The sequence below is a fragment of the Gymnodraco acuticeps genome, unplaced genomic scaffold (genome assembly GCF_902827175.1).
Source record: "Gymnodraco acuticeps unplaced genomic scaffold, fGymAcu1.1, whole genome shotgun sequence".
In the NCBI taxonomy this organism is placed as follows: Eukaryota; Metazoa; Chordata; class Actinopteri; order Perciformes; family Bathydraconidae; genus Gymnodraco; species Gymnodraco acuticeps.
In genome coordinates, this window is record NW_022992129.1 from 125303 (window position 1) to 150136 (window position 24834).

A 24834-nucleotide genomic window follows, 5' to 3' on the forward strand; every position below is an offset into this window, starting at 1 on the left:
CACACACACACACACACCACACACACACACACACACACACTCACTCCCACTTTGCCAGTTTTTAAATCTCGTTTAAAGACCTTCTTGTTCTCCCATGCTTTTGCAGACCGTATAAGACGTATCAGTCTGTGTTTTCTAAATTGGTGTTTTCTATTTAGTTGTGTTTTGAACTGTGTTTTCATCCTGTACAGTATGAGGGTTTTCAGTCTGTGGCTAAAGTATGGTTTTATTGTCTCGTGCTTTTACATTAGTTTCTTCGGTTTTGTCTAAATGTATATTTTATATGTGTATTGATGTAGCACTTTGGTCAATTATGTTGTTTTTAAATGTGCTATATAAATAAAGTTGGATTGGATATGTGGTGTGTGGCTTTAATTAGCGGAGCGTGTGTGTGAATAGCAGGCAGCGTGCGCTCAGCATGCCTGGGCCTCTCTCTCTGGTTGAATTACTGCCAGTGTGAAAGTCTCCCTGGAGGTCCAGCTCTCTCTGCTCCCACTGTCACTGAAGCTAACTGAGGAATAACTCATCCCTGCCAGCAGGACACTAAATCAGCCACCGTGTCCCAGCATGCACGGTGGCTGGTTCCTTCAGATACGATGGCCGTGTGTGTGAAGAGGACAGCATCGAAAATGAGGGAATGAATCATTTATGTGATCGGATTCACTGTCAGAGCGTCTCCATTATTAACTACTCTTACTAACCTCCATCCTCCTCCCACCAAGCGGCATCCTCTGTGTCTGAAGAGAGAAGCCGATGCATGTGGGCCATAAACATGCATTCTTTTACATTTCCAGCAGAGGGTTACATCACCCAGTGCATTTGTTTAGAAGGGTGAGAAAATGACCCTACTTTTCACTTGATTTGTTACCAGTTACCATTTTCCTGTGGTCTCAAGTGATGCTTTCATACTTCAACACCATGATGTTCATTTTGTAAATCTTTTAGAGTAAAACTAGGTTACTCTTTAGGAAGTGGCTGACCTTGTGATTGACAGGTAGCTTAAGTGCTCTCCATGTTTTCATTTTACAACTTTAAACAGGAAAGTCAATTGTAGGATTTGGTCAAGAATAAGCACAACTGTTTTACACTTCTAGAAAGTCTTTAAATGAAACAACTATGTGAAAAATAATTAGTTTTTTCATATTTTTCCACAATGCTATACTACGTTTTATATTTTATTTTAGACAAACGTTAAAAAAAAAATGTTCATGACATATGATACCATGACTTCTTTCATTTTATTTTTGACAGACGATAAACTAATAATGGAGATCTCATGTAGACATCACAATAACTTACTCCAAGGCCTCTTAGATTTGGCAGACACAAAAGTCAAAAGCAACTAATGTTAAATTAATTCCAACTCAATAGATGAATAAATTAAATGTCACAAGTTGGAAGAGTATGCAGCACAAATGCTAAAGTCACAAAACGTTGAACGGCTCAGTGTATGAGTGTAAGGGTTTGTCCACTTTACAGTCTGTGGTGAGTAAGACGAGGGTATATGCAGGAGTCCTGAAGTCAGATGTAAGACCTCTTAAGACCCTTTTTAAGACCCTTTCCATACATTCTAAGACCTCATCGCCACTTTGAGTTCTAACCGGTTACCTTGGCGACACACTTGACCTCACATTGACTATATACTAGGGGTGTAACGGTTCACAAACATTTCGGTTCGGTACGTACCTCGGTTTTTAGGTCACGGTTCGGTGAGGTACGTTTTCGGTACAGCAGAAAAAATTATCACAAAACATAACGTATTTTTTTCAAATTATTATTAAACTGTGAATAATGTATTCACTCAAATAAATACAAAATATAATAAAATAAACATTAAGGTGCAGCTTTTCGATGAACTGAAATAATCTGTATTTGAACTGTACTGTACTAGAACCTAAGCAGCCAGCTTGACATTAGGACTTGCTTGTCATTGTATTTTCATGTTTTTTTAAAGAAAAATTAACTTGTCCACATTGCTTGCCGAAAGGGCAGATCTGCTGGCACTAACAATGTCTCCTGCTGTGGAGAAAACCCTCTCTCTAGGGACAGAGGTAGCAGATACAGCCAGGTAGCGCTTTGCTAACATGGCAACATAAGGATATTTGGCATTTGTAATAGCTTTGGCTCGGTCTGAACTTGTTGCGAGTGGTGGAGGCTTGAATGCTAGCGGGAGTTGGGTTTGCACTTCAGTCTTTTGGTACCGGTGATATTCACATTCGGTGATGCCTTTTCAAGAGTGTGCAAGTTTGATGTATTGCCAGCCGCGTAACCAATGTTAGTTGAACAATGCCGACAAACAGCTTTGGTTCGGTCCACCTGTCTTTGTCCGTCATCCTTGTACGTAACTGCGAAACCAAAATGTTCCCAAACCGGAGACTTCAATGATGCTGGAGGATTTTCAGCTCAACTTTATCTGCGTTCGCCATTTCGACAGTTCCTCAAATTACTGACTACATTTGAACTCATCCCTCTGACCAGCTCTCATAGTATGCCTCTCGTCCAATGAAATGACTTGCAGCTATGACGCGTTGAACCCAATGTGAGCAAATTACTCTGAATGCTGCGACGCAGCACCTGAGATTACCTCCAAGAAGTTGTTCACGTTCTCAATTTTTTGCGTTTAACGTTATAGTCGTTCGGTACACTTCGGTACACACGTGTACCGAACCGAAGGGCCCGTAACGAATAATTTCGGTACGGGTACGTGTACCGTTACACCCCTACTATATACAGTATTGATTGTCCTTCCTCCTTATCTTCCAACCATTTGGACGCAGACTTGCATTTCCCCATAACGATGTTGCTTAGCAACCGGCGTAAACGGACCTTCGCGCTATCAAGCAGTGAGCGTGCGATGTCCTGTTCAGATGACGTCAAACCCAACGGGATGCCATCAATAAACTACACAGAATCACACTACACACCTACGCAATGATTACATTCAGGCAGACTGTAGAATACAACCTCTTTGGACCATTTATATACTTATTGAAAACAAGCTACAGAATGTAATACCTTGAAAATGCTGTTTAATACTTTTTAACAGCCTAAATTGATTTATCAACTTAGGTTTTAAGACCCCGCGGACCCCCTGAAGACAACCAAATTGGCATTTAAGTAGCTTCTTTCTTTCTTATAAAGCAATTCAGAATTGTATTTATCTGAATGAACTAGGGATCTATTTGCTCAGAGATCATTTGAAATCAGGTTTTATGATAAGAAACCTTCAAAGAGTGCTCATGTTTTTGGTAGAATTTCTTTAGGTCGTAGCAGATCACCGTGCCGTGATGCCCTACTGTAACTGTGTCATTCTTTTTGTGCATGTACACATGAGTGTGATGTTATCTGTGAGTCAGTGTCTCTCCTCTCCGACGGGGCAGAGGTTATCTCAGAGCATCCTGTTGCAGAGATCAGGTTTGGAAGTGGATCCTCCAGCAGTTCCTGCAGCTGAGCTTCTAAACTTACCCCATTTTAATGTAGCCTGTACGCTGCTGCGCTCCTGCCGCAGGTCATTGGATCAGATCCCAGATCATCCTCTCCTCCGTCTCCTCTCAGCGCTGCGATCCGTCTGGAGCTTCCTCAGAGCCAGACAGATGTGGCCTTGAGCTACAAGAAAAGAAGAAATAGCATTTCAATCAATACGCTGCTTTTTCTGAACACAACAACAAACTTCCTCGGTGTAGAGATACAAATAAGTGCTGCTGCCTTTCACTCTGCGAGACACGGAGACACACAGAGACTCGAGGCTTGAATAGCAGATGTATTCTGATACTGTAAAGCAAACCGTGTCCTCTTTTCCCAGATTGAATTAGATGTTGATTCAATTACATTATTAGTGTTTCTCTGTCAGGAGAGAGCACCAGATGACACGCACCATGCCAAGAGCCTGTGTGTTAAACCACAGGTTTCTTTAAAACAGCCTGCAAGTCATTGTTTACTTTTATACTTAGAGAACACTAACCACAGTTTGTCCTTATTATGAATGTAATTATGATGCTTTATCAACCGTTACAAGAAATACAGGAAACTAATGCTGGTGGCTCTCACACAGCAGACAACAGAGTAGAACACATTTTAAAGTATATTAAGAGCAATTGCATCTTCTAAATAAACAATAAAAGAAAAATAACTTTTCAAATGTATCCTTGCCAAATGAGTACCGATATGAAATGAAGCTTAAATAATAAAAAAATATATTTAATAAAATAAAACACATCTTTCAGTGGAAAAATACACAATAGAATTTTTTATCAAATATTATAAAATCTAAATAAATAATAAATGAGAATCCATTTAAAAATTAAAAATAAATAAAGTATTCGGAAAAAAAATTAAATATGTCAATAAATACGTTGCTGTCACTGCCAACACTTCATACAATAATTAATATAAATGAATGTGGTGCAAGTGATGTGTTTGTCTTGTTCCTATTAAATAAGGCATAATTAAAATACAATACACTCACACACTCACACATAGCTGTCTCATCAAAAATGTAAATTACAATCGTTCAACTGACAACAAGGTCAAGCTGTGTATCATAAAGTAGACTTAAAAAAACGGACGACAAAGAAAATAATAAAAGCAGTTGCATGAACGACCCCATTTCCACACACGAATCAGCAGATATGAATGTAATGTAGGCCAGCTTGTTCACAAAGAAACTAAACCGACTGAACTGTGAATCAGATCAAAGACTGGGAAACAGGAAGGATGAATAATCAATTCACAAAAAAGATTCCCAGTCTGTCTTCAAACACAGCAGCGCCACTAAACCCTGCATTCATCACTTCCACATCTTCCAGCACACCATGAGAAAAAGCTACTGTCATTCAGAGCTCAGGTCACATGATCCTCTCGGGGGATGGGGAGGTTGAGGCTGCATCACCCAAAGCTTTGACAAGTGGCTGTCACTGTCACTGTCACACCCCCCCCCCCCCCTTCATGCACCCCTCCCTCCCAGGAGTGCTGCATGACTGACAGGGACCCTCCCTTTTTCCCATGCATGTTCCTGCTGCAAAAACTGATCCAACTTTGACTAGATGTGATGATATGAAGATATTCAAAGACTCTGGCAGGGCAACGGATTACATGTACTTGTTGTTAAATACCGACTATGTGCAACATGTGCAATATATATATATATGCCGTTAATAACTGTGCAATATAACCTGGCTGCTAAATCCTCAGAAGTGTTACAGGATGTGTTTTTTGTAAATTGTGTAACTTTTTGTATTATATATATACATTTGTATGCATGTTGCTTAGGTAACATTAAGCTGTCTTTGGCTCTTTTCTGTACATTTCCCCTCTGTGGCACTAATACAGGGATTCTGATTCTGATGACATGATCGGGATACAAAAAAGGCAGCTGTACTCCCTTAAAGTTACATTAAAAAAGATCATATTACTGGTAGATTTCTGAACATGGGGGATGACTAGCAGGATTACAGTGTTAGTAAAGACCTAAAAACATCATATAGTGTTTGTTGTAAAGGATCAGATGTTGTCTCTTCTCTGTCAGCTGTTCAGTAGGATAATACTTTACGTGTGAATCTCTACGTCTACTGCCTGGATCTGCTTTATGGTTTTCACTTTCTTTGCTTCCTTTGTTCTGTTTTTAATTCAGCTATACGTTCATGACATAGTGTGTGAGAGCTTAACTGTGTGTTCAACTAAAACGGAGCATTTTCTGTCAGCTCAGATTTAATCTCTGCTTTATTAAACTGTAGTGTGTGCTCATGTGTGTCGGTGTTGGTGTAAAGCCGGAATAAAAGGCAGGTTTTAAATCAATGAAATCTCCGAGCAGACATCAGGCTGCTGATTACAGTGTTTTAAAGATAACTAATATATTTTTAAAGTAACCCTTCTCTGAATTGTGTTGGGCTCCACTTCTCCTCTCTTAGCCCCGCCTTACAGAATCACCCCGCTCTGACAATCCCACTGAAACTGAGAGGCTTTCCAGAGAGGGAACGAGAAATTGGTTATCGGCGCCGACTGAAGTGACCCATTTATTTATTTGATTCTTCCCCCCTCTTTCCGGGGAGCGTTTAAATCACTGAGCCTATTCCCTGCCGTTCCGCCACGTTTCACACATCCTCACAAGTGTTTCTGAGCAGGCTGTGAACACTGTCTTATTACAGTGTGTGTGTGTGTGTGTGTGTGTGTGTGTGTGTGTGTCTTTCAGATCCTACGCAGCGGTAGAAGAGGTGATAATAATGTGCTTCTTGGTTTTTGACACCTCCATTGTTCCCTACAGACATTAAGTCTCACACTTCTGTCTTTCTGATCCAGCTGTGTGTGTGTGTGGGGTGTGTGTGTGTGTGTGTGTGTGTGTGTGTGTGTGTGTGAGTGTGTGTGTGTGAGTGTGTGTGTGTGTGTGTGTGTGTGTGAGTGTGTGTGTGTGCGTGTGTGTGAGTGTGTGTGCGAGTGTGTGCGTGCATGTGAGTGTGTGCGTGTGTGCATGTGTGTGTGTGCGTGCGTGTGAATGTGTGTGTGTGTGCGTGTGCGTGTGTGTGTGCGTGTGAGTGTGTGTGTGTGCGTGCATGTGAGTGTGTGCGTGCGTGTGAGTGTGTGCGTGTGTGTGTGTGCGTGCACGCCTCAATTGTATCTCCTGGAATGTCATCACTTTACCTTTATACATATGCATTGTGTCTGTGGTTCCATCACAACAGATGTATTCAAAAGGAGTAAACACATGTTGCTCTCTGTCCCCAGAATCGCTCCCGTGTCCGTGAGGGGAAACCGACTAATAGCAAAACAATCCAGTGGTGAAAAACATTTCACTGTAAGAAAAATAAAGATTTTCAACAACAACTTGGGTGCAGTCTGTCAAAGAGCTCAACACTACTATATATATACACGGTTTGAGTAAACAATATTTAACACCCTGAAAACCAACATGGCATGGAAATGTTTTCCCTCCCGGCGCTGTGTGCTGTGTCTCCACAGGTGTCTCTATCTGAAGCTCTGTGCCACAAAGACAGACTAACGTTAGCACAGCTGGAAGAAACAGCTGGAGACCTGCAGAGCTCACAGTGACTCCAGGACTGGAACGGTCACAGAAATGCATTTAAAGAGGTCATATTATGCTAATATTTAGGTTCATATTTGTATTTAGTTCCTCTCCTGTGACATGTCTCCATGTTTAAAAAGCTCTTTATTTTCTCTCATACTGCCTGGGCTGCAGCACCTCTTTTCACCCTCTGTCTGAAACCAGAGCCCAGTCTGCTCCGATTGGTGAGCTCTTCTGTGATTGGTCAACTGCTTGGAGATGTCCCGCCCCTTAGCCTATCTTCATAATCTGTGTTAATAGAAGCACGAATGTGACATGGTGAAGTTTTTTTTATTGGCCAAACCAGGTGGGATTTCTGTCTGCTAGAGGAGATGGGTTTGTTGTTGCACTTTATAAACTGCATTTAAATCAGGTATTCCAAAAAAGTAAGGCGAGAGATGAGAAAGCAAATAATGAAAGGTCTCCTATCATACTGTTTTTAATCAATCTATTATAGGTCTCAGATATATCCAGAACCTGTCTCTGATTGGCTGAAACACCAAACAGATCATTGCAGCATTACCCATAATCCCCTCTGTTTCAGCCCTGTTTCAAAAGTGCTGATTCTCTGTCTGTTACTTTAGATGAAAATAAGGAGCCCCTCCCCACGCCCCTCTGAGAGAGATTTGGTTACAAAGAACTCATTGGTGCTCTAGGAGGAGATTCAGGTGATAAGGGGGGGGGGGGGTTACCTTGGTTGCTGATTGGCTAATGGTTACACAAGACAAAACATCGTTATGACATCATAAAGTGGCCAAAATCTGATCAGCTCATTTTCAGACAGGTTTTATAGAAATGGATCAAAAAGAGAGAGAATCTTTGTTCCTGAAACTTTCAGAGTCTCTTTCCACAGAGGGGACACATGTTGATGTAGAAGAGACATGAAGAAGAGGGGACACATGTTGATGTAGAAGAGACATGAAGAAGAGGGGATACATGTTGATGTAGAAGAGACATGAAGAAGAGGGGACACATGTTGATGTAGAAGAGACATGAAGAAGAGGGGACACATGTTGATGTAGAAGAGACATGAAGAAGAGGGGACACATGTTGATGTAGAAGAGACATGAAGAAGAGGGGGACACATGTTGATGTAGAAGAGACATGAAGAAGAGGGGACACATGTTGATGTAAGAGAAGAGACATGAAGAAGAGGGGACACATGTTGATGTAGAAGAGACATGAAGAAGAGGGGACACATGTTGATGTAGAAGAGACATGAAGAAGAGGGGACACATGTTGATGTAGAAGAGACATGAAGAAGAGGGGACACATGTTGATGTAGAAGAGACATGAAGAAGAGGGGACACATGTTGATGTAGAAGAGACATGAAGAAGAGGGGACACATGTTGATGTAGAAGAGACATGAAGAAGAGGGGACACATGTTGATGTAGAAGAGACATGAAGAAGAGGGGACACATGTTGATGTAGAAGAGACATGAAGAAGAGGGACACATGTTGATGTAGAAGAGACATGAAGAAGAGGGGACACATGTTGATGTAGAGGAGACATGAAGAAGAGGGGACACATGTGATGTAGAAGAGACATGAAGAAGAGGGGACACATGTTGATGTAGAAGAGACATGAAGAAGAGGGGACACATGTTGATGTAGAAGAGACATGAAGAAGAGGGGACACATGTTAATGTAGAAGAGACATGAGGAAGAGGGGACACATGTTGATGTAGAAGAGACATGAAGAAGAGGGGACACGTGTTGATATAGAAGAGACATGAAGAAGAGGGGACACATGTTGATGTAGAAGAGACATGAAGAAGAGGGGACACGTGTTGATGTAGAAGAGACATGAAGAAGAGGGGACACATGTTGACGTAGAAGAGACATGAAGAAGAGGGGACACATGTTGATGTAGAAGAGACGTGAAGAAGAGGGGACACATGTTGATGTAGAAGAGACATGAAAAAGTGGATTTTGCATAATAGGTGACCTTAACACAAAATAAGAAAAAGTCATAGCAATAGTAATATAATGTATTGTTACTCAAGTCCAAGGAAAGCTTTGTGGGCTATAAATTGGAGGGTGTGTGTGTTTGAGTGCACTGCTGTGTTTGCCATTCAGCATGAGGCAGGAAATGGCCGCCTGTTGTCCACACACTGGCCGTTTCTCAATCTCGAGGATACTGGCTTCCAAGCCAATATTTAAAGGATGCTACGTCATCGAGTGCCACCGAAGTACTGTTCCAATGTCCAGCATACTTGGAATTACACCGAGGCCGCGTCCTTGGTTTGGGGGAAATTTCAAGGCTGCACATGGGTAGACTTTCACGTCCTTAAAATCCCCACAATGCTTTGCGCACGGACCAATTTCAAAAACCCTTGCGGAGAATGGCTGAACCGACGCAGCACACATTGAAATGTAAGTATAGTGGCGTAGAACATGTGTTGGTAAATATGTTACTTTGTTTTCACCAACAATGTGTTCCGTGAAAGTAAAGCAAGTTCATAATTAGATAGACATCGTGAGGTATTTATTTTCGGTACAGTTTATGTTGAAACCGTTAGAGAGAGTGGCACACTTGTTAGCCTGTTCCATTCTTCTTCGTTTTCCGAAGCCGTGGCTTGGAAATATACTTGCTTCGTTTCTGAAAGGAAGTTACTTGGAAGTACGCGACTACCAAGCCAGCATCCTCGCGATTGAGAAACACCCACTGTGTCAGCATGCAGTCTGGCCTCAAACACTGACGGCTGCTGTGATAGTTCACTTTCTACAACAGTGGGTCTAAGGAGTCTAACGGTGTGTCCACACAGCAGCTTTGACCAAATCTTGAAAATCCTGGAGCTGGTGTGTCTGACAGCTTGGGGATTTCGCGACCAACAACCAATCACATGAATATCACATGAATATCCCGCCCCCGACATACAAAGCAAAAAAACCCGGTTCTTCTACACTATTGTCAAATAGGAAGGGCTATGATGAACATTTATTTTTTTAACATTTTGAACATTTATGAGATTAATGTTTATGGTGCTATTTTATGCTACATTCCATGCTGGCTAATGATACTGTCTATGCTTGCTAGCAACGAAGTAAACTAGCAACGAAGTAAACTGGATATAAAATCCCCAAACGAGCGAAAACCTACCAGTTTCACCCACTGCCTCTGCCACCTCCCTCCATGCCTGGTTCCTCCGGTTTGTATCCCGGTAAGTAAATAGGGACTGGTCATAAAGAACCGGGTGATTTGCTACCGCAATAACTAAGTTCTCCTCCATTTTTGTTAGGAATATAGAATGAACTGCGGGTCTGGCTCTCCCAGCTTGCACGCGGTTTGATTGGCTAGCGCTTGAACTGTCAGATTTGCATAAACGGATCTGATTGGCTGTCGCTTCCAGCTCAGCCTCAAAAGTTGAACAATGTTCAACTTTGGAATCCTGAACATCCTGGAAATCCTGGAAATCTTCGCCTCGCCCCCCCACAATGCAGTTCGGCGACAAGCGAGGGAAAGTGACGTCATCCCCATTCAAAGTCAATGGGCGCTGGAAGCGGTGGACAAATCGCCAAAAGCTGCTGTGTACGGGCCGTAACAGTGAAATACATCCGACTGGTGTCTCTTTTATTCGCCCCAGAGCCACTATTACAACAGCTTGTTACGACAGAGCCCTGCAGAGTGAACAGAAGGAGCAGAGAGTACATGGAGAGCAGTGAGGGGAGGTGAAGAGGCTCCAGGTGATAACACAGCGCAGGGAGTCATCCTCAGCATCAAATGCAAAGTGTGCACGGTCCCTGGCTGTGTTTTCAAAAGTCACTTCCTTCCATTTCCATGACATTCAGCTCATGTCGCTCCTAGTTTGAAGGATAATCATCAATCTATTTTGGGGAATCAAACATGTAACTTTGGGGAGATTGTAATAAAACGTTTGCGAGTCACAGAAGCTTCGCCAACAACTTCTGCAGTTTAATCCACTTTTTCACCGACAACATTAAGATGAGAACATCCTTGACTTCCAAACAGCCTAAGCTTGTGAACAGTGATGATGAAGTAAGACAGTAAGTGGGTAAGTAAGTAAGTCAGTAAGTAGATAACTAAGCAAGTCAGTAAGTCAGTAAGTAAATAACTAAGCAAGTAAGTAAGTCAGTAAGTAGATAACTAAGCAAGTCAGTAAGTCAGTAAGTAAATAACTAAGCAAGTAAGTAAGTCAGTAAGTAGATAACTAAGCAAGTAAGTAAGTCAGTAAGTAAATAACTAAGCAAGTAAGTAAGTCAGTAAGTAGATAACTAAGCAAGTCAGTAAGTCAGTAAGTAAATAACTAAGCAAGTAAGTAAGTCAGTAAGTAGATAACTAAGCAAGTCAGTAAGTCAGTAAGTAAATAACTAAGCAAGTCAGTAAGTCAGTAAGTAGATAACTAAGTAAGTCAGTAAGTAGATAACTAAGTAAGTCAGTAAGTAAATAACTAAGCAAGTAAGTAAGTCAGTAAGTAAATAACTAAGCAAGTAAGTAAGTCAGTAAGTAGATAACTAAGCAAGTAAGTAAGTCAGTAAGTAGATAACTAAGTAAGTAAGTAAGTCAGTAAGTAGATAACTAAGTAAGTCAGTAAGTCAGTAAGTAGATAACTAAGTAAGTCAGTAAGTCAGTAAGTAGATAACTAAGTAAGTCAGTAAGTCAGTAAGTAGATAACTAAGTAAGTCAGTAAGTCAGTAAGTAGATAACTAAGTAAGTCAGTAAGTAGATAACTAAGCAAGTAAGTAAGTCAGTAAGTAGATAACTAAGCAAGTCAGTAAGTCAGTAAGTAGATAACTAAGTAAGTCAGTAAGTAGATAACTAAGCAAGTCAGCAAGTCAGTAAGTAGATAACTAAGTAAGTCAGCAAGTCAGTAAGTAGATAACTAAGTAAGTCAGTAAGTCATTAGAGTAACAGTACAGTAATGTCTTTAAAACGTTCCTAATACGAAAAGTAATTGTCTTGAAGTAAGTAAATACCTGGGGAGGTGTCATGATGGCATCTGTTATTATTTAAAAAGTGTTACCCTATTTACTTTGGGTTACTCCCATTAATGAACTCTATCTGTGGACGTGTCTATATCATCAGAGTAACAACAAACCTCATTTACAGCGTCATGCAGATGAATATAAAAGCATCTCTAAATGTTTGTATCCTGCAGTTTCACATGAGTTGCCAGTCTGTCTGCTGCTACCTGTCTGCCTCTCAGTTATTAATCCTGCAGATTCATTTGATCCCGCTGAAAGTCTATCCCATAAATCTCCAATCCTCGCAGCGTGATCTGGGCTCAGCGGCGGTTCATTGATTGGGATGCTTATCCGCAGCGTCTTACATAAGAAGACCTGACGGCCATTATCCTTACAGATTCCTCCAGCAGAGAAACAATGCTGTCCGTTTGCTAACGAGACCTCCTGCACAGAACCCATCAAAGCACTGGATTTCAGGCTTCAAGACAAATAGTTACTTCGTTTTTAGGTACATTTTTGGTGATAAGTGGATACAATTATTACAATGAATAAGTAATCAGTCATTTCAAATTAAATCACTTAATTTTTCAGATCTTATCCGGAATAAATACCAATAAGTTGATTGCTTTACTTTATTTGAAACTGTGACAAATCACTTAGATCACTTCAAGCTCTGAGAACTTATTCACATGGGAGTTTCTGCCACTAATACGATCAAAATACTGTATTTCAGGCAAAAACACAATTAGTTTTTCAGCAAAAACACCAAGAAATGGTTTGCTTTTCTTGACTTTATATCAAACACTTGTTTGCCTTTTTATTATTTTTGCTAAACCAACAAAGTACACACTCTTAAGACGTAACTATCAGCTCTTAAAACAGGATAATATGGATATTTGTCATCATGTTTGATATCTTGCGTTAAACGATTAACTGGACAAACAACATTTAGGTTTCATTTAATTAGCAATTGGAAACCATCTGAGACCACACACACACACACACACACACACACACACACACACACACACACACACACACACACACACACACACACACACACACACACACACACACACACACACACACACACACACCACACACACACACACACACACACACACACACACACACACACACACACACACACACACACACACACACACACACACACACACACACACACACACACACGTAATAGTGTCCTGATGAAGTGGCTCTGTTCTCTGTCAGGTGGAGGATGATGGAGCAGAGGAGGATCAGTGGAGGCTGAACATTAACTGCTACCTGATCGATTAGTTTACTAGACGGATTAGATAGGACGCAAATGAAGATATGGAGAGAAAGGATGACGACAAAAACAAGGAAATGGGGAGTTCAAGTGTTGACTGGAGGTAGACCTAATGTATTTGTTATCTCCAGAAGCTTGTAGCGCAACAGGTGTAATAAAACCAAATATGAAAAAGTTGTATAAAGCCTCTCATGTGGAAGTCTGATAAACTGCCTCAAATGATGTCACTTAAGTCAACTTCCGTTGGATATTAAGAGTTAATACGTTTTAAAGTTATCAGCGTGCATTGTGGGTAATGTAGGCGCCAGGTTTTTAAGGCAAAGAATTCCAAAAAAGAGATATAAAATGAAAGATAAATACATTTAAAAATGGAATAAAACTATTTATATAAACACAGGAAATTCAAGTGAGAATGTGCAATAAAAAGATTAAATAAAAAAGAATAAATATATCAATATATATCATAAGCAGTTAAAGTAAAACATTTTTAATAAATGATAAGATAACAAATAATAATAAATATAAGAAGTAAAAATGTGTACCTTGTAATACAATATAAAACATGTATAGAAGTAAGGCAGATACATCACGAGTAATGTCTTAGGAGGTCAATGCTGAATTGGCACAGCAATCTTTTAATGCAGCATTGCCAACAAAAATATAGGGAAATATTGAAAATTAGCCAATTTATACACAAGAAAAAGGTTTTAAAACAAAAATAAACATGTGGATCTGAGATACTTTGTTAAATCAGGGCATAAAAAACCACTACTGTAGCAATTTCTGTTGTTCCCCCACTTTAGGAGCTACTGTACAAGGTTGGAACTTAAGTCTTTCCCATTTTTACAGCATTACGACTGTAAAACATGCGGCGCTGGAGGAGACACATTAGGGGAAAGAGTTGTAGAGTGACTGAAAAAAAACCAGCTTCTTGCTGGAGAGAGTTTCTTCAAAGGAAACATTTCTCCCCTCTTAGACACACACACACACACACACACACACACACACACACACACACACACACACACACACACACACACACACACACACACACACACACACACACACACACACACACACACACCACACACACACACACACACACACACACACACACCACACACACACACACACACACACACACACACACACACACACACACACACACACACACACACACACACACACACACACACACACACACACACACACACACACACACACACACACACACACACACACACACACACACACACACACACACACACCTTAGTGTTTCCCATTAGCCAGAGAAATGTGGGTTAATGAGGCACCACCCGGGGCTCTGTCAGCTACACCTCCACCGCCAGCCTCTTCAGAGGAGGAGGGGGCGAGGGGGGGGCGAGAGAGAGTGGGCGGGGGCCACGAGACACCGAGCACCGGAAACTTCAAAGGTGGAAGTATGGAAGAGTGCAGTAATTAGGGAGAATGACTATGTGTGTCTGTGAGTGTGAGTGTGTACGTCTCAGGGGAGGTTGGATAGAGTTGTACAGTAGAGGCGGTTTACTACGTCTTTGAAGGAATCAGAAGATATTTTGAGCTGCGGAGCAAAAATGTAAATGTAAAACGGTAACGTGTGTTGGGTAGGAGCAGGAAGCAGGTTTAAAGAGGCCCTACTATGCTTTTTGGAGTGTTCCCTTTCCTGTAGTGTGTTATGAAGGTTTGTGTGCATGTAAATGGTCTGCAAAGGCTACAATCCCTGTGATCCCTCCAGAGCGAGTTTCTCTCCCACACACTCCCCCCTGTCTGAAACACCTCCATTGGACTCCTTTGTTTACTTCTGGAACATGGTGACACCACTTTGTAACACTATGGAATACTTTCTTCATGATGTTTAATTTGTCGCCAGTTACGAAAGAAAAAAGAGCACGAGAGAAAGAAAGTTTAAAGATTGAAAAGACAGAGTGCTGGACGTCAGGAAGTAAACACTAACAGGAACACGCTATGGACTCTGGCAGTGTTTAAAGACTGGTTAGTGGAAAATAAAATGTGCAGAAACCTCAATCAGTGCTGCCGTTAGCTTAAGTTACGTTGCGGTCTCTGCAGCTCCAGCTGTTGACGCAGTGGAATGGACTCTTTTTTCTTAGCGGAAGCAATACGATCATTTTGAAATCAATATTGTGAGTTAAGTCCATGGTTTATTTAGTATATACCCTTGAAATAAGCAGGATAACGACCGCCTCACTGCACATTATCCCTTACTTGCTATTATTTCCCAGATAGATAACTTTCCTCGTAAGATAGCATCTTATCATAAACCACTGTGCGGTGTTTTTGCATATTTTAAAAGTGGTTCTTCAGAAGTGACTGGATCACATTTCAGTTACCTGAAGGTCCCTGGAAACACAGTACTACAAAAACATGTAAACAACATACAGTATGGCTGTGGGGTATATTAACATATTCATTTGGTTACATTGGGACTTAAATATTGAAATCAGTACATGTAACTCTTCCTTCCTCCCTATGTGCATGAGGCTGCGACATGACAACAAGCCACAGATGGTTCTGTGTGGGTTAGCGACGCTGGGTGTTGATCATAGACGACAGGATAGCTGGGACTATTTGTACAAGCTAATAGAAAATGATTTTAATTAAAAAAGATGGCTTTGTTAGGTCAAACAAAAAGTCCATCTTCAACTTCATGTCTTGAAGAGGTGGTTAAATACACAACAAGAGCTGTGGCTAATGAATATGTGAAATGTCCAACAATCTGTCAATTATTTTCCTGTTGAATCGATTACTTATTGGGTCTGTAAAACGTTAGAGAAAGTGGGGAAATGTTGATCAGTGCTACCAAAAGATGATGATGTCTTGCATTGACCAAAACTCTACAAGATATTTAGTTAACTGTCACAGAGGAGGAAACAAAATCACATTTAAGAAGTAGGTATCAGACGATTTGGAGTTTCTTATCAGATGAATAACTGCAACTAGTTTACTTAATAGTTTGGAATAATAAAATAGCTGGCAAATAACCAATTAGTATTTACAGTAATGCCCCAATAAAAGATAGTGGTGAAGAGAATGGTGTCAAGTGAGCATGGATGTGAAAGATATTATAAAAAACAAAGTCAAACATAAGCACATTGTATACGCACAAATGCAAACAATATATTGTACATAACTCCATAAGGCCATGTTTCAACTTAAAGGTCCCATGTCATGCTTTTCCGGTTATCACCCATCCCCTTGTGTTTTATGAAGCTTTTTCTGCATGTAAACGGTCTGCAGAGTCACAAACCCTCAAAGTACACCGTGTAGCGAGTAAAACTCTAACACAGAAAAGACCTGTCTGTGCTGCCCCAGAACGCCTCATTGTTTGCTTCCTGGGTTCTGTGACGTGTGAACACCCACATCAACAACAAATGACCGGATTGGCCCAAATGGACCAACCCGCGGAGCACCTCACACACCAGGATCCCTTGGCTAACTAACAGGGAGTCCCATTGACTTGCATAGAGCTCCCTGAACGCTGGTAATAGACGAGTTGGGAATGCTCTCCGCAGACCCATTCTCACAGCGTTACAAACCTTTTTCTTTCTCAATATCAAGCCACACTTATTGTTTTGACTTCGGCTGTGAGTGTTTGTGTGTGCTCAGGATGAGTTTAGCTTGTTCTCGCTGTATCGCAGACCCGGAAACCTGTCCGCTCCTCGCAGCAGCGAGCCTCGCAACGTCCCGACCAATCAGAGCACACTGGGCTCACAGGGGGGGGGGGGGGGGGCAGGAGCTCCAACAAGCCGTTTAGGACAGAGAGTGAATACACAGACTATACAGAGATGCTGTATGAGATTTTGGAAAATTGCACAATTTAAATCTATTCTAGTAGACCTCAACAATGGAAATATGATCAGTAGAAATGGCCATGACATGGGACCTTTAAATATGAACGTACTTGACCCTGTGGTCTCTCCATAGCCGCTGTAATCCTGGTTTTTATTTTCATTTTGAGTATTTTACAGAAGCTACATGCTTGGTTTAAAATAATGGAAGCTGTGTCAAGTCTTACAACACTCCACCGTAAAGTGAAAGGCCCTTAAAAAGGTTAAAAACTATTAACACACGTCCTTATATAAAGTTTAGTATTGAGCACCTACAGTACAAACTGTCATGCCGGTCTCATTCACATTTCATGTGTTTGGAGGTGGAGATGTTTTTGCAGATGAATTATACAGACAGCAGATGACCGGAGAGCAAACCCTCTTCCTTCTTTTGCATGAGCTTTTTCCATGAGCCGCTCTGCCGCTCTGCCGCTCTGCCGCTCTGCCGCTCTGCGCATATTCAAAGAGGACAAAAGGGACGGTTCAAAGGAGCCAATTCATGCAAATAATGGCCGCAGCTATCATAGGATATGAATCTTGTAATAAAGATAACGCTCTGGGGAAATTCTGAGCTTTGAAGTGAAACAAGGAGGGCCTGATATCCCTCTGAGAGATGCAGGTTATTACGCTCGACCTGTTGTCATTTCAAACGGAGAGATATTAAGGTTTATCATATCATTCATTTATCTTATTACGCAAATCTTCCACAGTTTAACAAACAGTCAACCATAGCCGTCCTTGTGAGTACATTTGTGTATTATCAACGTAGACAATCAAACACAAGTTTTTTTGTAGAGCTATAATAACTTATTGATTTAGCGATTATTCAAACATCATCTTGTGCTAGCTTCACAAATGTCACCTTTTGCAATTGTATTTCTTTACAAAGGTTACACTTAATATCTTAGAGTATCTATCTTTATATAATTTAGCCTCTAGAACACTTGATGATATTTGAGGACATTTTATAAAACAAAATATCAGTAATGAATTTCCAAACTACTTAAATGTGAGATGATAAAAAATAACATCCCTTCTTTTTATTACCAGAAAACAAAAACCCTAAGTTTTGAGTAACGGCACAACACTTCAAACGAGACCCAGGTGTCGTTCAATCTTAGTCAAGTTAAGAGAGAGAAACCAAAACACACACACACGGTGGTCAATATCACACACACACATTGGAGTCTGCATGTTGATTGATGAAGCAGCAAACCATGTAATTACCCAGTGATCAGAGAGGGAAACAAGCCTTGTTAAAAACAGACATAATCTCAATAACTCTGCGAGTGTGTGTGTGTGTGTGTGTGTGTGTGTATGTGTGTGAGACCCAATCATCAGAGTGGCTTTCTGTCACACCAGTCAGCCTCTCTCCTATCAGCTGATTGAGGGTTTTGGTTCCCACTCAATTTGGCCGCTGCATCCAAAACAAAGACTACACAGAGCGACAGGTAGATGCAGGTCTCTCTCTCTCTCACTCACTCACTCACTCACTCACTCACTCACTCACTCACTCACTCACACACTCACACACTCCACACACACACACACCCACACACACACACCCACACACACACACCACACACCACACACACCACACACCACACACACACACACACACACACACACCACCACACACACACACACACCACACACACAACACACACACACACACACACACACACACACACACACACACACACACACACACACACACACAGTATAAAGTTCTGATGCCTGGTGAACAACTTGAAGAAGCTCCAACTGCGTGATGTATGTTTTCCTGTGGGGAGTGGAAATGAAGCGCTCCCTGCTGCATGATGAATGAACCAATGAGAGCCTCGTGGCAGGGGCAGACAATCAGAGACTAACACAGAGAGACAGAGTGTGGTATAATGAGTAATCTCTATATTTAGCTTTGTGCACCGCTGAAGGAAAGAAGAACCCTGCTGGCCTTTAAGATGCTGATAAATAACGAGTCAGTGTTTTCAGGATGAGGCCGATCGCCCGAGGCAGCGCTCTGATGCTCCGTTTCAAATCAAAAGAACATCCTCTGTATTTCATTGTTTCTCAAAGCTTTCAAAAATACTCTGACATCCATGACAGATTACAAACCTTTCAATAAAGCTGAGACACACTTTCATTCATCATTCTCTTGAACAGCTCCAGTTGTTCAAGCAGTTTTCTGTGAAGCAAGAAGGTTTTTGTCCCGCACTATAAAGCCTGTTCCTTAAATCACATCCTTGACGAGGACATCCTTAAACACCGTGACATGTTTACATGCTTTAATGTTCAAAGAGCTCAGGTTTCTATCCAAATGTATTGCAAATGTTAACGAATTCTTGAGAAAGAACGCTCGAGAAGCGGAAAATGAATGGTTTTTTTTCCATTACTGTAATGTGAATGTTAGGACTTAGGTTCATTAAGATAAGTGCAATTTATTGCAAGTTGGAAAACACAGAGGGGTGCCACAAGAATACTTAATTGAAAAAGTCAGTAAACAAACTGATGGTAGAAAAGTGGATGTTAATGTAACTACTAACTAACATGTTGTATAAGTGATTACCTAAATCTGTTTCCATTGGACTCATAGAATAGAATAGAATTCCTTTATTGTCATCGCACCAGGTACAACGAAATTTAAAAAAGCAATCCTCGCAGTGCATTTCCACATAAAACGAATAAATATATCTATATAAACATATACACACATAAACATATGCTCACACATCCATACCAACATGCATACATGCCCGCACATTATTTAAATACAGTTTACAATATAAAAATACAGGGATGATATTTGGCATCTCTGATGTCGATCAGTTAATAAATTAATAAAACTATTAAAAAGTAGTGCAGTTGCAAGTTGTAACTGTGTGTGTGCTAGTTCAGTGTTTGACAGTGTTCAGTTCTCGTATGGCTCTGGGGTAGAAACTGTTTTTCAGTCGGTTTGTCCTTGATTGAATTGACCTGTAGCGTCTACCATCATGCATCATTTATTGAAACACCTTCCATCCTGGCCGAGCGTCAAATGTTTTGTGATGTTTTCATGATTCTTAGTCAAAATTTAAATCAAAAAAAGGACAAAATATGGCACTTTAGTTTGCAAATATATCCAAAAATGACGGAAGACTGAAAGTGATTTTAAACAAAATCTTTCGCTTCAGCTTCCACTAACATGATATCACGCTCTACTGGGGGATTTCAGGAATTGGGAGGAAGTAGTTCACTTCTTTCTTTTGGATGTATTGGTTTGTCTCTTTAATGCAACACTAGGGGTGTTTCTCAATGTCGAGTAAAGCTGCTCCAGAGCCACTATTTCAAGCATACTACTTCATCGAGTCCCGCCGAAGGACTGTTCCAATGTCCAGCATACTTGGAATTCTACCGAGCCCGGCGTACTTCCTGTAATTTCGAGGCTGCACATGTGTAGACTCCGCGATCTTAAAATCCCCACAATGCTTTGCGCACGGACCAATTTCACAAAATCTGTGGTGGAAAATATAAGGCGGGGCCTCTCATATGACGCACACCTGCACACTTGCTCGCCTGTTCCACTCTTTGTTTTCCGAATGCCAGGAAGGATTCTTGCCTCGCTTCTGAAGGAAGTGACTCGGAAGACATGTGCTACCAAGTAAGCGTCCTCGACATTGAGAAACAAAGGTCTTTTCTAACTCCCCTCAATTCAAAAGGGGTCAAATTCAGGCCAGAATTTATTATTTATTTACTCCATACAAAAAAAAACACAAACCGTGAAATATTTGGGCTCCAGGGAAACACAGACGCCCAAACAGACTCTACAGTTGCAACCGCGGACACTTTAACAGGCTCTAATGAACTCACAAGGCCAACGTTTGAGATAAAACACACACTGACACACACACACACACACCCCCAGGGTGTTTTAATTTGTCTCTTGTAATTTCTGCGGGGGATCGTAACAACAACACCTACATCACAAAAACATCAACAGTCTGCTCACATTCATATCCATATGGTCACACACACACACACACACACACACACACACACACACACACACACACACACACACACACACACACACACACACACACACACACACACACACACACACACACACACACACACACACACACACACACACACACACACACACACACACACACACACACACACACACACACACACACACACACACACACACACACACACACACACACACACACACACACACACACACACACACTGCGTGACCTCATTCCTATAATCTGTCTCCTGGGAGGAAGAGGAAGATGAGAAAAGAAATAAAAAGATATGAGGTGAAACGAGAGGAAGCAACACGTGCAGAGATGAATTCAGACGAGGAGATGCTAGAGTTAAAACATGATAACATCTGACTGAACAAAGGAAGATGAGAGTTTGAGGTGATGGGAGAGAGTGATGAGCAGAGAGAGAGATGGATCAAGGTGTCATTGTCGTCCCAGGGGTGACATTTATAAACAAAAGGAGGGTCATGAGGCGGGAGGGGATTCTCTGGGCAGCAGATGGCCACGAGGAGAGTCACTCCTATCTCGGAGAATAAAGGGAGACCAGGAGATAAGAGAGGGTGGGCGACGGTGAAAAGAGAAATAGAGATTGAGGCAGAGAGATAAAGAGGGGAAAAAACATTCATATATCCCATCAAAGCTGTCCTTAAACCAGAGTGTCACTCAAGAAAAGAACAAATCGATTCTGCTGTGTTTTGTTTTCCTCCTGATTCGCACGCAGTAAATCCTTTAAGCTCTTAAAAAAGTGAATACAAGAGGGAAATGTTTCATTAAAGTGTTGCTGTTCCCAGAAAGGGGCTCTATTGTGCTAAGTTTCAGTATGTAGTGTCTCTTCTGTGACATGTCTCCATGCTCTAATGTTCAAAAAGCTCTTTATTGTTCTCACACTGCCTTTTCACCCTCTGTCTGAAACCAGAGTCCAGTCTGCTCTGATTGGTTAGCTGGCCGGCTCTGTTGTGATTGGTCAACCGCTTAGAGATGTCCCGCCCCTTAGCCTATCACGTACAAACCAAATTCTTGCATTTAAATAACTGTTTCGATGTGTTCCAGTCAGGCTTTCGTCTAAACCACAGCACTGAGACTGCTCTTGTAAAGGTCTTTAATGACATCCACTTAAACACAGACAGTGGCAGAACTTCAGTGTTAGTATTATTAGATCTCAGTGCTGCGTTTGACACTGTTGACCACAGCATATTACTAGACCGACTGGAGAACTGGGTGGGACTTTCGGAAACAGTTCTGAATTGGTTTGAATCCTACTTAAAGGACAGAAACAACTTTGTTTCTATAGGTAAATACACTTCTGAGTTGACAAATATGACATGTGGGGTTCCTCAAGGCTCCATCTTGGGGCCTCTTCTCTTTAACATCTACATGCTACCACTGGCTCAGATAATGAAGAACAACAAAATAAGTTACCATAGCTATGCAGATGACACACAAATCTACGTAACAATTTCACCAGGACTCAGGAGACTATTCTCCAGTTCAAACACTGAGTAAGTGCATTGAACAAATCAATGACTGGATGTGTCAAAACTTTCTCCAATTAAACAAAGATAAAACTGAGGTAATGGTTTTTGGAGCCAAGTCAGAACGTATAAAAGTTAGCGCTGAGCTTCAGTGTGCAATGTTCAAAACAACAGATAAAGCCAGAAATCTAGGTGTAGTCATGGACTCTGACCTGAGTTTCAACAGTCACATTAAAACAGTTACTAAATCAGCCTACTATCACCTAAAGAATATATCTAGGATTAAAAGACTAATGTCACAGCAGGATTTGGAAAAACGTGTCCATGCCTTTATCTTCAGTAGACTCGACTACTGCAATGGTGTCTTCACAGGTCTCAGTAAAACATCTATTAGAAAGCTGCAGCTGATTCAGAACGCTGCTGCTCGAGTCCTCACTAACACTAAGAAAGTGGATCACATCACTCCTGTTCTGAAGTCTTTACACTGGCTTCCTGTATGTCAAAGAATAGATTTCAAAATACTGCTGCTGGTTTATAAAGCACTGAATGGTTTAGGCCCAAAATACATTTCTGACCTCCTGCTAAATGATGAACCATCCAGATCTCTCAGGTCTTCAGGGACTGGTCAGCTTTCTGTCCCCAGAGTCAGAACTAAACATGGAGAAGCAGCGTTCAGTTATTATGCTCCAAATATCTGGAACAAACTCCCAGAAACCTGCAGGTCCGCTGCAACTCTGACTACTTTTAAATCCAGGCTGAAGACTTTTCTTTTTGTCGCTGCTTTTAATTGAACTATTCATATCTTAGACTGCACTGTAACTTTTATCCATGTATTTTTTCTTTTAATGTTTTAAATTTAAACGTAATTAATTTCTCCATGACATTTATGAGAGGGACTGCTCGAAAGCAGGATATTTGGGATATCCATCGTAGCCAGGGTTTACGATCAGTTTTTAGGTGAGTTGTACTGAGGAACAAATATCACAGCACCGACGGGTGAAAAATAGTGTTCAGGTAACACGGGGTGTTCAGGTAACACTTAAAGACTTTGTTATGGAACGCAAAGCAGAGTAGGGGGCTAGTACACCCTCCTGAGGGTCCGATTGTGGATGTCATGGTAGCATAACATGGTGAAAACAATCAGTCTAAATTAACAATCGGGACGGAAATGTTCGGATTTCCAAAGGGAGGTTCTGTGAATAAATTAAAAATCAAGAACCGAAATAATTGAACTATTCATATCTTAGACTGCACTGTAACTTTTATCTTTTAATGTTTATTTTATTAGCTTTACTTTTTAATGACTGATTTTAAATGCCATTTTCTTAATGTCTTTCATTTTTAGTTTTTCTTTTAATATTTCTTTTATTATCTTTTACTGTTTTTAAATGCCTTTGTCTGAATGTCTTTCATTTTTGTAAAGCACCTTGAATTGCCTGGTGCTGAAAGGTGCTATATAAATAAACTTGCCTTGCCTTGCCTTGCAATGTGTTGGAGCACTAGCCAATAGAAGCGCAAGCATTATATATCGCTATATTATTCGAGAAACTCCCTCTGGAAGGAACATGGGGACATTATACTTTGCAGACCATTTCCTTTATTTTCCTTGTCTTTCCTTCTCTGTGATTTCCTTTCCTTTCCCTTCCTTTAATTTTCCTTTCCTTTCCCTTACATCATTTCCTTTCCTTATCTCCTTTTCCTTAATCATATTTTGTATCACTGATCTAAATCTGAATCTTAGAATAAACTAATGTTTTCCAAAAAGTGTTGGGAGATAAACCCAACACTTTTTGGACGCCCCTGCAAAGGAGGGGCGTCCAAAAAGGGGCGTGGCACGAGCGTCATATTACCATGCTGTTACCATGCCACGCAACCTCTCATTCCCCTGATAGGTGGAGCGTTGCCCATATAGGCAGAGCTCCCCGTTTCTGACGTCAGAACAATTTCAAACCTGTATCAGTCTGTATCAGATCCGTTAAAGCCCCGTTTTTAGAGATTTGGGTATGGAGGAAAAGAGAGAGGGTTGTGTTTTCTGACACTTGGTGAGTTCCCTGACACACCGGGGACACATATTCATGTATAAAAGACGTACAAAAGTGCATTTTGCATGATAGGTCCCCTTTAAGAGAAGAACTTGAGTAAACGCACCTACTGTCCATCACTGCTTACAACTTCCACGCAGGCAAACGTTTAAT

The 24834-nt window shown here is 41.0% G+C and overlaps 1 protein-coding gene across 1 annotated transcript in view; it reads right to left on the reverse strand.

The window, feature by feature from the left end:
- The window catches only part of si:dkey-91i10.2 (uncharacterized protein LOC555224 homolog), a 225780-nt gene that overhangs the window by 30724 nt on the left and 170222 nt on the right, over positions 1-24834 (reverse strand). Inside the window, 1 exon segment of the mRNA XM_034203674.1 lies at positions 3466-3606. The gene's annotated coding sequence lies outside the window, so the exon portion shown is untranslated.